This window comes from Oncorhynchus keta, chromosome 25 (assembly GCF_023373465.1).
Source record: "Oncorhynchus keta strain PuntledgeMale-10-30-2019 chromosome 25, Oket_V2, whole genome shotgun sequence".
Lineage (NCBI taxonomy): Eukaryota > Metazoa > Chordata > Actinopteri > Salmoniformes > Salmonidae > Oncorhynchus > Oncorhynchus keta.
The window spans coordinates 46,725,415-46,741,386 of NC_068445.1; the positions used below are offsets into that span (position 1 = coordinate 46,725,415).

Here is a 15,972-nt window from a genome sequence, read left to right on the forward strand (position 1 = left end):
TAGTGTTGGACTAGTAACCAGCAGGGTAGCCTAGTGGTTAGTATTGGACTAGTAACCAGCAGCTAGCCTAGTGGTTAGTGTTGGACTAGTAACCAGCAGGTAGCCTAGTGGTTCGTGTTGGACTAGTAACCAGCAGGTAGCCTAGTGGTTAGTGTTGGACTAGTAACCAGCAGGTAGCCTAGTGGTTAGTGTTGGACTAGTAACCAGCAGGTAGCCTAGTGGTTAGTGATGGACTAGTAACCAGCAGGTAGCCTAGTGGTTCGTGTTGGACTAGTAACCAGCAGGTAGCCTAGTGGTTAGAGGCAGGTAGCCTAGTGGTTAGTGTTGGACTAGTAACCAGCAGGTAGCCTAGTGGTTAGTGTTGGACTAGTAACCAGCAGGTAGCCTAGTGGTTAGAGTGTTGGACTAGTAACCAGCAGGTAGCCTAGTGGTTAGAGGCAGGTAGCCTAGTGGTTAGTGTTGGACTAGTAACTAGCAGGTAGCCTAGTGGTTAGTGTTGGACTAGTAACCAGCAGGTAGCCTAGTGGTTCGTGTTGGACTAGTAACCAGCAGGTAGCCTAGTGGTTAGAGGCAGGTAGCCTAGTGGTTAGTGTTGGACTAGTAACTGCAGGTAGCCTAGTGGTTAGTGTTGGACTAGTAACCAGCAGGTAGCCTAGTGGTTCGTGTTGGACTAGTAACCAGCAGGTAGCCTAGTGGTTAGAGGCAGGTAGCCTAGTGGTTAGTGTTGGACTAGTAACTAGCAGGTAGCCTAGTGGTTAGTGTTGGACTAGTAACCAGCAGGTAGCCTAGTGGTTAGTGTTGGACTAGTAACCAGCAGGCAGCCTAGTGGTTAGAGTGTTGGACTAGTAACCAGCAGGTAGCCTAGTGGTTAGTGTTGGACTAGTAACCAACAGGTAGCCTAGTGATTAGTGTTGGACTAGTAACCAGCAGGTAGCCTAGTGGTTAGTGTTGGACTAGTAACCAGCAGGTAGCCTAGTGATTAGTGTTGGACTAGTAACCAGCAGGTAGCCTAGTGGTTAGTGTTGGACTAGTAATCAGCAGGTAGCCTAGTGGTTAGTGTTGGACTAGTAACCAGCCGGTAGCCTAGTGGTTAGAGGCAGGTAGCCTAGTGGTTAGTGTTGGACTAGTAACCAGCAGGTAGCCTAGTGGTTAGTGTTGGACTAGTAATCAGCAGGTAGCCTAGTGGTTAGTGTTGGACTAGTAACCAGCCGGTAGCCTAGTGGTTAGAGGCAGGTAGCCTAGTGGTTAGTGTTGGACTAGTAACCAGCAGGTAGCCTAGTGGTTAGAGGCAGGTAGCCTAGTGGTTAGTGTTGGACTAGTAACCAGCAGGTAGCCTAGTGGTTAGAGGCAGGTAGCCTAGTGGTTAGTGTTGGACTAGTAACCAGCAGGTCGCCTAGTGGTTAGTGTTGGACTAGTAACCATCAGGTAGCCTAGTGGTTAGAGTGTTGGACTAGTAAAAAGCAGGTAGCCTAGTGGTTAGAGTGTTGGACTAGTAACCAGCAGGTAGCCTAGTGGTTAGAGTGTTGGACTAGTAACCAGCAGGTAGCCTAGTGGTTAGAGTGTTGGACTAGTAACCAGCAGGTAGCCTAGTGGTTAGAGTGTTGGACTAGTAACCAGCAGGTAGCCTAGTGGTTAGTGTTGGACTAGTAACCAGCAGGTAGCCTAGTGGTTAGAGTGTTGGACTAGTAACCAGCAGGTAGCCTAGTGGTTAGAGTGTTGGACTAGTAACCAGCAGGTAGCCTAGTGGTTAGTGTTGGACTAGTAACCAGCAGGTAGCCTAGTGGTTAGAGTGTTGGACTAGTAACCAGCAGGTAGCCTAGTGGTTAGAGGTAGGTAGCCTAGTGGTTAGTGTTGGACTAGTAACTAGCAGGTAGCCCAGTGGTTAGAGTGTTGGACTAGTAACCAGCAGGTAGCCTAGTGGTTAGAGTGTTGGACTAGTAACCAGCAGGTAGCCTAGTGGTTAGAGGCAGGTAGCCTAGTGGTTAGTGTTGGACTAGTAACCAGCAGGTAGCCTAGTGGTTAGAGGCAGGTAGCCTAGTGGTTAGTGATGGACTAGTAACCAGCAGGTAGCCTAGTGGTTAGAGGCAGGTAGCCTAGTGGTTAGAGTGTTGGACTAGTAACCAGCAGGTAGCCTAGTGGTTAGAGTGTTGGACTAGTAACCAGCAGGTAGCCTAGTGGTTAGAGTGTTGGGCTAGTAACCAGCAGGTAGCCTAGTGGTTAGAGTGTTGGACTAGTAACCAGCAGGTAGCCTAGTGGTTAGAGTGTTGGACTAGTAACCAGTAGGTAGCCTAGTGGTTAGAGTGTTGGACTAGTAACCAGCAGGTAGCCTAGTGGTTAGAGGCAGGTAGCCTAGTGGTTAGTGTTGGACTAGTAACTAGCAGGTAGCCTAGTGGTTAGAGTGTTGGACTAGTAACCAGCAGGTAGCCCAGTGGTTAGAGTGTTGGACTAGTAACCAGCAGGTAGCCTAGTGGTTAGTGTTGGACTAGTAACCAGCAGGTAGCCTAGTGGTTAGAGTGTTGGACTAGTAACCAGCAGGTAGCCTAGTGGTTAGAGGCAGGTAGCCTAGTGGTTAGTGTTGGACTAGTAACCAGCAGGTAGCCTAGTGGTTAGAGGCAGGTAGCCTAGTGGTTAGTGATGGACTAGTAACCAGCAGGTAGCCTAGTGGTTAGAGGCAGGTAGCCTAGTGGTTAGAGTGTTGGACTAGTAACCAACAGGTAGCCTAGTGGTTAGAGTGTTGGACTAGTAACCAGCAGGTAGCCTAGTGGTTAGAGTGTTGGGCTAGTAACCAGCAGGTAGCCTAGTGGTTAGAGGCAGGTAGCCTAGTGGTTCGAGTGTTGGACTAGTAACCAGCAGGTAGCCTCGTGGTTAGAGTGTTGGACTAGTAACCAGCAGGTAGCCTAGTGGTTAGAGTGTTGAGCCAGTAACCAGCAGGTAGCCTAGTGGTTAGAGTGTTGAGACAGTAACTAGCAGGTAGCCTAGTGGTTAGAGTGTTGGACTAGTAACCAGCAGGTAGCCTAGTGGTTAGAGGCAGGTAGCCTAGTGGTTAGAGGGTTGGACTAGTAACCAGCAGGTAGCCTTGTGGTTAGTGTTGGACTAGTAACCAGCAGGTAGCCTAGTGGTTAGAGCGTTGGACTAGTAACCAGCAGGTAGCCTAGTGGTTAGAGTGTTGGACTAGTAACCAGCAGGTAGCCTAGTGGTTAGAGGCAGGTAGCCTAGTGGTTAGAGGGTTGGACTAGTAACCAGCAGGTAGCGTTGTGGTTAGTGTTGGACTAGTAACCAGCAGGTAGCCTAGTGGTTAGAGCGTTGGACTAGTAACCAGCAGGTAGCCTAGTGGTTAGAGCATTGGACTAGTAACCAGCAGGTAGCCTAGTGGTTAGAGTGTTGGACTTGTAACCAACAGGTAGCCTAGTGGATAGAGTGTTGGACTAGTAACCAGCAGGTAGTCTAGTGGATAGAGTGTTGGACTAGTAACCAGCAGGTAGCCTAGTGGTTAGAGTGTTGGACTAGTAACCAGCAGGTAGTCTAGTGGTTAGAGTGTTGGACTCATAACCAGCAGGTAGTCTAGTGGTTAGAGTGTTGGACTAGTAACCAGCAGGTAGCCTAGTGGTTAGAGTGTTGGACTAGTAACCAGCAGGTAGTCTAGTGGTTAGAGTGTTGGACTCATAACCAGCAGGTAGTCTAGTGGTTAGAGTGTTGGACTAGTAACCAGCAGGTAGCCTAGTGGTTAGAGTGTTGGACTAGTAACCAGCAGGTAGTCTAGTGGTTAGAGTGTTGGACTCATAACCAGCAGGTAGTCTAGTGGTTAGAGTGTTGGACTAGTAACCAGCAGCTAGCCTAGTGGTTAGAGTGTTGGACTAGTAACCAGCAGGTAGCCTAGTGGTTAGAGTGTTGGACTAGTAACCAGCAGGTAGCCTAGTGGTTAGAGTGTTGGACTAGTAACCAGCAGGTAGCCTAGTGGTTAGAGTGTTGGACTAGTAACCAGCAGGTAGCCTAGTGGTTAGAGTCTTGGGCCAGTAACCAGCAGGTAGCCTAGTGGTTAGAGTGTTGGACTAGTAACCAGCAGGTAGCCTAGTGGTTAGAGTGTTAGGCCAGTAACCGAAAGGTTGCGAGATTGAATCCCTGAGCTGACAAGGTAAAAATCTGTCATTCTGCCTCTGAACAAGGCAGTTAACCCCCTGTTCCCCGGTACGCCGTCATTATAAATAAGAATTTGTTCTCATCTGACTTGGCCTAGTTAAAGAAAGGTTCAAGAAAAAATACAATTATTTGATCAATAGTGGGGGGGAAAAAAAGGTATTAACGATAAATAATTAAATTAAGACAGCACTTCTAAAATACTATTTTGATTACGGCACAAGTGAAAATGTGGCAGTGACTGGCCCATGAACTGATGTGTCAATGAAGAGTTCAGAGTTCGACTAGCCACATGTGCACATGCACAGTTACAAGCCTGCTCGAGCTAGTGGCAGGCGGACGAGCAATTTCTACCGTCGTAGTACGGATGAAGCCTGAGCTGGAATGTGAAGCTAACTGAAGCTGGCTAGTGTTAGAAAACCCAGAGTAGATCTAGCTTCCTATGTAGTATACCCCTCAGGACAGGAGGACAGAAGGTGGAGGAAGCTGATCAGGGCCCGTATTCCCAGAGTGCCTCACGGTAGGAGTTATGATCTAGGATCACAAAGATTGCATCATCATCCATTTTAGGGAAACAATGGATTAAATATTGTATTTATGAAATGAGTTTTTGTGTGTTTGAAAAGAGTAAAATACCTATCACATTACACATTTAGTGATAACAAATGCATTTGAAACTTCACGCACAGGAATACTTTTGTATGACTTAATTATTTTATCATAAGACCGGGGGGAAAAAGGTGCTCGTTCATTGATAAGCACACCAACGTAATAGACTAAAGACATCTACATGTCTATTTCACACCACAGCCTGATGAATTGGCAAGATAACCTCATTCATGATACAAATGTGGCATTGACTCGTCCATGGATCGGTGTTTCAGCATGGTGTTTCGGTTCGGTGTTTCGGTTCGGTGTTTCAGCATGGTGTTTCAGCATGGTGTTACGGTTCGGTGTTTCAGCATAGTGTTTCGGTTCGGTGTTTCGACATGGTGTTTCGGTTCGGTGTTTCAGCATGGTGTTTCAGCATGGTGTTTCGGTTCGGTGTTTCAGCATGGTGTTTCAGTTCGGTGTTTCAGCATGGTGTTTCAGCATGGTGTTTCGGTTCGGTGTTTCAGCATGGTGTTTCGGTTCGGTGTTTCAGCATGGTGTTTCGGTTCGGTGTTTCGGCATGGTGTTTCAGCATGGTGTTTCAGCATGGTGTTTCGGTTCGGTGTTTCAGCATGGTGTTTCAGTTCGGTGTTTCAGCATGGTGTTTCAGCATGGTGTTTCGGTTTGGTGTTTCAGCATAGTGTTTCGGTTCGGTGTTTCGATTCGGTGTTTCAGCATGGTGTTTCAGCATGGTGTTTCAGCATGGTGTTTCAGCATGGTGTTTCAGCATGGTGTTTCGGTTCGGTGTTACGGTTCGGTGTTTCAGCATGGTGTTTCGGTTCGGTGTTTCAGCATGGTGTTTCAGCATGTTTCGATTCGGTGTTTCAGCATGGTGTTTCGGTTCGGTGTTTCAGCATGGTGTTTCGGTTTGGTGTTTCAGCATAGTGTTTCGGTTCGGTGTTTCGACATGGTGTTTCGGTTCGGTGTTTCAGCATGGTGTTTCAGTTCGGTGTTTCAGCATGGTGTTTCAGCATGGTGTTTCGGTTCTGTGTTTCGGTTCGGTGTTTCAGCATGGTGTTTCGGTTTGGTGTTTCAGCATGGTGTTTCGGTTCGGTGTTTCGGTATGGTGTTTCAGTTCGGTGTTTCAGCATGGTGTTTCGGTTCGGTGTTTCAGCATGGTGTTTCGGTTCGGTGTTTCAGCATGGTGTTTCGGTTCGGTGTTTCAGCATGGTGTTTCGGTTCGGTGTTTCAGCATGGTGTTTCGGTTCGGTGTTTCAGCATGGTGTTTCAGTTCGGTGTTTCAGCATGGTGTTTCAGCATGGTGTTTCGGTTCTGTGTTTCGGTTCGGTGTTTCAGCATGGTGTTTCGGTTTGGTGTTTCAGCATGGTGTTTCGGTTCGGTGTTTCGACATGGTGTTTCAGCATGGTGTTTCAGCATGGTGTTTCGGTTCGGTGTTTCAGCATGGTGTTTCGGTTCGGTGTTTCAGCATGGTGTTTTGGTTCGGTGTTTCAGCATGGTGTTTCAGCATGGTGTTTCGGTTCGGTGTTTCAGCATGGTGTTTTGGTTCGGTGTTTCGGCATGGTGTTTCGGTTCGGTGTTTCAGCATGGTGTTTTGGTTCGGTGTTTCAGCATGGTGTTTCGGTTCGGTGTTTCAGCATGGTGTTTCGGTTCGGTGTTTCAGCATGGTGTTTCGGTGCGGTGTTTCGGTTCGGTGTTTCGGTTCGGTGTTTCGGGTTTCGGTGTTTCGACATGCGCACGCAGTTAAAAGCCTGCTAGAGTTAGGAGCAGGTCGGACGTGCAATATCCACCGTCGTAGTACAGATGAAGCCTGACCTGGAATGTGAAGCTAACTGAAGCTGGCTAGCGTTAGAAAACCCAGAGTAGATCTAGCTTCCTACGTAGTATACCCCTCAGGTGTTCTGTCACAGACAGACACTGAAGCTGGCTAGCGTTAGAAAACCCAGAGTAGATCTAGCTTCCTACGTAGTATACCCCTCAGGTGTTCTGTCACAGACAGACACTCTGAATATGTCTCTGATGATCTGCTGATAACACACCTAATTAATAATAATAATAATAATAATAATATAATAATAATATAATAATAATAATATATGCCATTTAGCAGACGCTTTTATCCAAAGCGACTTACAGTCATGTGTGCATACATTCTACGTATAGGTAGAATGTAAATGTGGGAGGGGCAATCAAAATCCATTTCTGACAATATAGGTTTGTTATGACTGAGTTTCAGAGACAGATTACTGAGGGGTGTACAGCCAAACACCAACTCTGGACCAGCTAAACAGCAACTCTTTCAAATTTAATAGAACTATCTATTTTCACCTCCCCCCTCAACATGACCCCGTCATACTGTCCTGTCCACATAACAAATATTCCTAATGTACCATCCCCTATTCAGTGACATTCATAATGTAACATCCCCTATTCAGTGACATTCATAATGTAGCATCCCCTATTCAGTGACATTCATAATGTAACATCCCCTATTCAGTGACATTCATAATGTAACATCCCCTATTCAGTGACATTCATAATGTAACATCCCCTATTCAGTGGCATTCATAATGTAGCATCCCCTATTCAGTGGCATTCCTAATGTAACATCCCCTATTCAGTGACATTCATAATGTAACATCCCCTATTCAGTGACATTCATAATGTAACATCCCTATTCAGTGGTATTCATAATGTAACATCCCCTATTCAGTGACATTCATAATGTAACATCCCCTATTCAGTGACATTCATAATGTAACATCCCCTATTCAGTGACATTCATAATATAACATCCCCTATTCAGTGACATTCATAATGTAACATCCCCTATTCAGTGACATTCATAATGTAGCATCCCCCATTCAGTGACATTCATAATGTAACATCCCCTATTCAGTGACATTCATAATGTAACATCCCTATTCAGTGACATTCATAATGTAACATCCCCTATTCAGTGACATTCATAATGTAACATCCCCTATTCAGTGACATTCATAATGTAACATCCCCTATTCAGCGACATTCATAATATAACATCCCCTATTCAGTGGCATTCCTAATGTAACATCCCCTATTCAGTGACATTCATAATGTAACATCCCCTATTCAGTGACATTCATAATGTAACTTCCCTATTCAGTGGTATTCATAATGTATCCCCTATTCAGTGACATTCATAATGTAACATCCCCTATTCAGTGACATTCATAATGTAACATCCCCTATTCAGTGACATTCATAATATAACATCCCCTATTCAGTGACATTCATAATGTAACATCCCCTATTCAGTGACATTCATAATGTAACATCCCCTATTCAGTGACATTCATAATGTAACATCCCCTATTCAGTGGTATTCATAATGTATCCCCTATTCAGTGACATTCATAATGTAACATCCCCTATTCAGTGACATTCATAATGTAACATCCCCTATTCAGTGACATTCATAATGTAACATCCCCTATTCAGTGACATTCATAATGTAACATCCCCTATTCAGTGACATTCCTATTGTAACATCCCCTATTCAGTGACATTCATAATGTAACATCCCCTATTCAGTGACATTCATAATGTAACATCCCCTATTCAGTGACATTCATAATGTAACATCCCCTATTCAGTGACATTCATAATGTAACATCCCCTATTCAGTGACATTCATAATGTAACATCCCCTATTCAGTGACATTCATAATGTAACATCCCCTATTCAGTGACATTCATAATGTAACATCCCCTATTCAGTGACATTCCTATTGTAACATCCCCTATTCAGTGACATTCATAATGTAACATCCCCTATTCAGTGACATTCATAATGTAACATCCCCTATTCAGTGACATTCCTATTGTAACATTTCCTATTCAGTGACATTCATAATGTAACATCCCCTATTCAGTGACATTCATAATGTAACATCCCCTATTCAGTGACATTCATAATGTAACATCCCCTATTCAGTGACATTCCTATTGTAACATTTCCTATTCAGTGACATTCATAATGTAACATCCCTATTCAGTGACATTCATAATGTAACATCCCCTATTCAGTGACATTCATAATATAACATCCCCTATTCAGTGACATTCATAATATAACATCCCCCATTCAGTGACATTCATAATGTAACATCCCCTATTCAGTGACATTCCTAATGTAACATCCCCTATTCAGTGACATTCATAATGTAACATCCCCTATTCAGTGACATTCCTAATGTAACATTTCCTATTCAGTGACATTCCTAATGTAACATCCCCTATTCAGTGACATTCATAATGTAACATCCCCTATTCAGTGACATTCCTATTGTAACATTTCCTATTCAGTGACATTCATAATGTAACATCCCCTATTCAGTGACATTCATAATGTAACATCCCCTATTCAGTGACATTCCTATTGTAACATTTCCTATTCAGTGACATTCATAATGTAACATCCCTATTCAGTGGCATTCATAATGTAACATCCCCTATTCAGTGACATTCATAATGTAACATCCCCTATTCAGTGACATTCATAATGTAACATCCCCTATTCAGTGACATTCATAATGTAACATCCCCTATTCAGTGACATTCATAATGTAACATCCCCTATTCAGTGGTATTCATAATGTAACATCCCTATTCAGTGACATTCATAATGTAGCATCCCCCATTCAGTGACATTCCTAATGTAACATCCCCTATTCAGTGACATTCATAATATAACATCCCCTATTCAGTGACATTCATAATGTAACATCCCCTATTCAGTGACATTCATAATGTAGCATCCCCCATTCAGTGACATTCCTAATATAACATCCCCTATTCAGTGACATTCATAATGTAACATCCCCTATTCAGTGACATTCATAATGTAACATCCCCTATTCAGTGACATTCATAATGTAACATCCCCTATTCAGTGACATTCCTAATGTAGCATCCCCTATTCAGTGACATTCATAATGTAACATCCCCTATTCAGTGACATTCATAATGTAACATCCCCTATTCAGTGACATTCATAATGTAACATCCCCTATTCAGTGACATTCATAATGTAACATCCCCTATTCAGTGACATTCATAATGTAACATCCCCTATTCAGTGACATTCCTAATGTAACATCCCCTATTCAGTGACATTCATAATGTAACATCCCCTATTCAGTGACATTCCTATTGTAACATCCCCTATTCAGTGACATTCATAATGTAACATCCCCCATTCAGTGACATTCCTAATATAACATCCCCTATTCAGTGACATTCCTATTGTAACATTTCCTATTCAGTGACATTCATAATATAACATCCCCTATTCAGTGACATTCATAATGTAACATCCCCTATTCAGTGGCATTCCTAATGTAACATCCCCTATTCAGTGACATTCATAATGTAACATCCCCTATTCAGTGACATTCATAATGTAACATCCCCTATTCAGTGACATTCATAATGTAACATCCCCTATTCAGTGACATTCATAATGTAACATCCCCTATTCAGTGACATTCATAATGTAACATCCCCTATTCAGTGACATTCATAATGTAACATCCCCTATTCAGTGACATTCATAATGTAACATCCCCTATTCAGTGACATTCCTATTGTAACATTTCCTATTCAGTGACATTCATAATGTAACATCCCCTATTCAGTGGCATTCATAATGTAACATCCCCTATTCAGTGACATTCATAATGTAACATCCCCTATTCAGTGACATTCATAATGTAACATCCCCTATTCAGTGACATTCATAATGTAACATCCCCTATTCAGTGACATTCATAATGTAACATCCCCTATTCAGTGACATTCATAATGTAACATCCCCTATTCAGTGACATTCATAATGTAACATCCCCTATTCAGTGACATTCATAATGTAACATCCCCTATTCAGTGACATTCATAATGTAACATCCCCTATTCAGTGACATTCATAATGTAACATCCCCTATTCAGTGGCATTCCTAATGTAACATCCCCTATTCAGTGACATTCCTATTGTAACATTTCCTATTCAGTGACATTCCTAATATAACATCCCTATTCAGTGACATTCCTATTGTAACATTTCCTATTCAGTGACATTCATAATGTAGCATCCCCTATTCAGTGGCATTCATAATATAACATCCCCCATTCAGTGGCATTCCTAATGTAACATCCCCTATTCAGTGACATTCCTAATGTAACATCCCCTATTCAGTGGCATTCCTATTGTAACATCCCCTATTCAGTGACATTCCTAATGTAACATCCCCTATTCAGTGACATTCCTAATGTAACATCCCCTATTCAGTGACATTCATAATGTAGCATCCCCCATTCAGTGACATTCCTAATATAGCATCCCCCATTCAGTGACATTCCTAATATAACATCCCCTATTCAGTGACATTCCTATTGTAACATCCCCTATTCAGTGGCATTCCTAATGTAACATCCCCTATTCAGTGGCATTCCTAATGTAACATCCCCTATTCAGTGACATTCATAATGTAACATCCCCTATTCAGTGACATTCATAATGTAACATCCCCTATTCAGTGACATTCCTAATGTAACATCCCCTATTCAGTGACATTCATAATGTAACATCCCCTATTCAGTGACATTCCTAATGTAACATCCCCTATTCAGTGACATTCATAATGTAACATCCCCTATTCAGTGACATTCCTAATGTAACATCCCCTATTCAGTGACATTCATAATGTAACATTTCCTATTCAGTGACATTCATAATGTAACATCCCCTATTCAGTGACATTCATAATGTAACATCCCCTATTCAGTGACATTCCTATTGTAACATCCCCTATTCAGTGACGTTCATAATATAACATTCCCTATTCAGTGACATTCATAATATAACATCCCCTATTCAGTGACATTCCTAATGTAACATCCCCTATTCAGTGACATTCATAATGTAACATCCCCTATTCAGTGACATTCATAATGTAACATCCCCTATTCAGTGACATTCATAATATAACATCCCTATTCAGTGACATTCCTATTGTAACATTTCCTATTCAGTGACATTCATAATGTAACATCCCCTATTCAGTGGCATTCCTATTGTAACATCCCCTAATCAGTGACATTCATAATATAACATCCCTATTCAGTGACATTCCTATTGTAACATTTCCTATTCAGTGGCATTCATAATGTAACATCCCCTATTCAGTGGCATTCCTATTGTAACATCCCCTAATCAGTGACATTCATAATGTAACATCCCCTATTCAGTGGCATTCATAATGTAACATCCCCTATTCAGTGACATTCATAATGTAACATCCCCTATTCAGTGACATTCATAATGTAACATCCCCTATTCAGTGACATTCCTATTGTAACATCCCCTATTCCGTGACATTCATAATGTAACATCCCCTATTCAGTGACATTCCTATTGTAACATCCCCTATTCAGTGACATTCATAATGTAACATTTCCTATTCAGTGACATTCATAATGTAACATCCCCTATTCAGTGACATTCATAATGTAACATCCCCTATTCAGTGACATTCCTATTGTAACATCCCCTATTCAGTGACATTCCTATTGTAACATTTCCTATTCAGTGACATTCATAATGTAACATCCCCTATTCAGTGACATTCATAATGTAACATCCCCTATTCAGTGACATTCATAATGTAACATCCCCTATTCAGTGACATTCCTATTGTAACATTTCCTATTCAGTGACATTCATAATGTAACATCCCCTATTCAGTGACATTCCTATTGTAACATTTCCTATTCAGTGACATTCATAATGTAACATCCCCTATTCAGTGGCAGGTCTCATCTTTCTCAGAGACTGACCATCTCATTCATCACATTCAAGCCATCTGTTGTTTTCCTAGATTCATGTCTGTGGCCTGAGCCTGACCTCATAATCTCTTATAAAGCTAATAATAAGACATTATAAAGACTCGTGTGCTTATAACAAGTATTGAAGTATTATACCTGCAGGCTTTAAGTAGTCTTACCCACAATTCAACTGGTTTTCTACTGGCCTCTGCTATTGTCAACCACCTTGGTTTCTACTGGTATATACTGTACCCATTTCCAATGGATTCTTGACCATTTTTCCGCCCCCAATCACCTTCTACTGTTCTATACACATATCTACAGGTCTCTACTACTACACCACCAGTGTCTCCCTTCACTACGTCTTTAACCAAAGCAGTCTGGGTATGCATTCCTCAGATTCCATGGCCGAGGTTCCAGGGACAGTGGCATCATTCATAACTCTCACTCTTTGCAGTGCATTAAAGACAGCCGGGGGGGTTTAATTTAACAGAACAGTATAAGTTAACAAATGTATGAGCCAAATAGCACAGCAATCATTAAGAACTGTTTGGTGGACATGTTTACAATAACAGTCAGTGCAGCAACAACTTTTGAGACAAAAGCACTTTCTTGAAAGAGTTCATTGGATAATTATTATTATTATTATTATTATTATTATTGATCATTGATTGTGTTGTTTGAGTAGTTTGTTCCGTTTACAGTTGAACGAGAGCAAAAACCTGAGTGGGAGACGACTGTTGGCGACTCAGCAGCAGTATCTGTGAATGACCATCTGTTAGTGCCACCTAGTGGACACTGTTAAAACAACAACCCAATTGCAACCATTCACTGTAGAATGTATATTATCCATCCAACACAAACACAGTGGCACAAAACTCTAATGTAGTCTCTACCCCAACAATCTAACAACATCTACAGGTTCAGAGGAGGAGTAAATGTAGAAGAGAAGATCGTGGGATGATTCATAGGCTGAGTCCCTATGGGCCCTGGACAAAAGTAGTTCACTAAATAGGTAATAGGGCCCTGGACAAAAGTAGTGCACTAAATAGAGAATAGGGTGCCATTTGGGATGATTCATAATGTGAGTTATGGCCCACCATCACCTGAGATAAAGAACAAATTACAACCATCACCTGAGATAAAGAACCAATTACAACCATCACCTGAAATAAAGATCCTATTACAACCATCACCTGAGATAAAGATCCAATTACAACCATCACCTGAGATAAAGATCCAATTACAACCATCACCTGAGATAAAGAACCAATTACAACCATCACCTGAGATAAAGAACAAATTACAACCATCATTTACATTTTACATTTAAGTCATTTAGTCTTATCCAGAGCGACTTACAAATTGGTGCATACACCTTATGACAACCAGTGGAACCATCACCTGAGATAAAGATCCAATTACAACCATCACCTGAGATAAAGAACCAATTACAACCATCACCTGAGATAAAGAACCAATTACAACCATCACCTGAGATAAAGATCCAATTACAACCATCACCTGAGATAAAGAACCAATTACAACCATCACCTGAGATAAAGATCCAATTACAACCATCACCTGAGATAAAGAACCAATTACAACCATCACCTGAGATAAAGATCCAATTACAACCATCACCTGAGATAAAGATCCTATTATACAACCATCACCTGAGATAAAGAACCAATTACAACCATCACCTGAGATAAAGATCCAATTACAACCATCACCTGAGATAAAGAACCAATTACAACCATCACCTGAGATAAAGAACCAATTACAACCATCACCTGAGATAAAGATCCAATTACAACCATCACCTGAGATAAAGAACCAATTACAACCATCACCTGAGATAAAGATCCAATTACAACCATCACCTGAGATAAAGATCCAATTACAACCATCACCTGAGATAAAGAACCAATTACAACCATCACCTGAGATAAAGATCCAATTAACACCATCACCTGAGATAAAGAACCAATTACAACCATCACCTGAGATAAAGAACCAATTACAACCATCACCTGAGATAAAGATCCTATTACAACCATCACCTGAGATAAAGAACCAATTACAACCATCACCTGAGATAAAGATCCAATTACAACCATCACCTGAGATAAAGAACCAAATACAAACATCACCTGAGATAAAGATCCTATTACAACCATCACCTGAGATAAAGAACCAATTACAACCATCACCTGAGATAAAGATCCTATTACAACCATCACCTGAGATAAAGATCCAATTAACACCATCACCTGAGATAACCCGAGATGGCATAGCAGTTCAGACGTCTTTTGTCCTCGTCTTGTCGTGTCCTGTATATATATATATTTACAACTTTTTTTCACATAATTTTATTTTTATTTTCCATCAACTCATCTTCAAAACACTCTCCTGCAACCCGCCTCACCAATTTATATTTATAAATAAGTATTATTTACCTCAAATCTGCAATCCTCCAAGAAGCTAGCCAGAAGCTAGCCAGAAACTCCAAGAAGCTAGCCAGAAACTAACCAGAAGCTAGCCAGGAGCTAGCTAGAAGCTAATCAGAAGCTAGTTCAGAAGCTAGTTAGCTTCTTTACTGGCAAATCGTTAGTATTCAGCTAACCACAGTTTGTGGTCATCAGCTATCCTTTAGCTCGAAAATCTATCGCCAGTTTTTGTACGGCGCGGCTCGGAACGGAACATACCGGACCAATTTTTCTCTCCATGTCCTTGGATTTCAACTGCTCTCTGGACATTCATTCCCGGATCTCACAGCTAGCTAGCTGCTATCCGTGTGTCTATCTGCTCTCGTCGATTCCGGAGCAAACATCAATTACTCCGGAGCAAGCCAGCTCCGTCAATCACTCCTGAGTTCCATCAATCACTCCTGGGCTGCAGTCACCTATCCGGACCCGTTTTACTGCATACGCGGAGCCCCACTGGGCCTTCACAACTGGACTGCCGACGTTATCTACCCGAAGGAGATCCGGCTGGCTCCTCCGTCGCAACGTTACCTGAACGCCCATCTGCGGCCTGCTAACCGTTAGCTGTCTTACCGGCTGCTCTCAGAATAGACAATCGGACAATTTATTTATTTTTATTATTATTATGTTTCTTCTTGGGCCTCTATAACTATATCTATTGTTTTTATTTTATTTTTGTTGCTGTGTGATTTGGACTAATCCCCTCTACCACACGGAACCCCACTAATCTACTGACGGAACGCAAGAGGTGGCTAACAACAGACCTCCATCCTATGCTAGCTTGCTACCGATGTCCTGGCTAGCTGTCTAAATCGCCGTGACCCCAACCAACCTCTCCACTCACTGGACTCTTTTGATCACTCGACTAAGGATGCCT

At 42.0% G+C, this 15,972-nt stretch overlaps 1 protein-coding gene and 1 long non-coding RNA gene across 2 annotated transcripts in view; both read right to left on the reverse strand.

The window, feature by feature from the left end:
* The window catches only part of LOC118375790 (PDZ domain-containing protein 2-like), a 232,384-nt gene that overhangs the window by 202,790 nt on the left and 13,622 nt on the right, over window positions 1-15,972 (reverse strand).
* On the reverse strand, window positions 14,014-15,851 carry LOC127911854 (uncharacterized). The gene is made up of 4 exons (XR_008079658.1): window positions 14,673-15,851; window positions 14,553-14,612; window positions 14,313-14,522; window positions 14,014-14,250 (listed from the first exon to the last, which is right to left on the reverse strand). It is a non-coding gene; the product is annotated as an uncharacterized LOC127911854 (long non-coding RNA).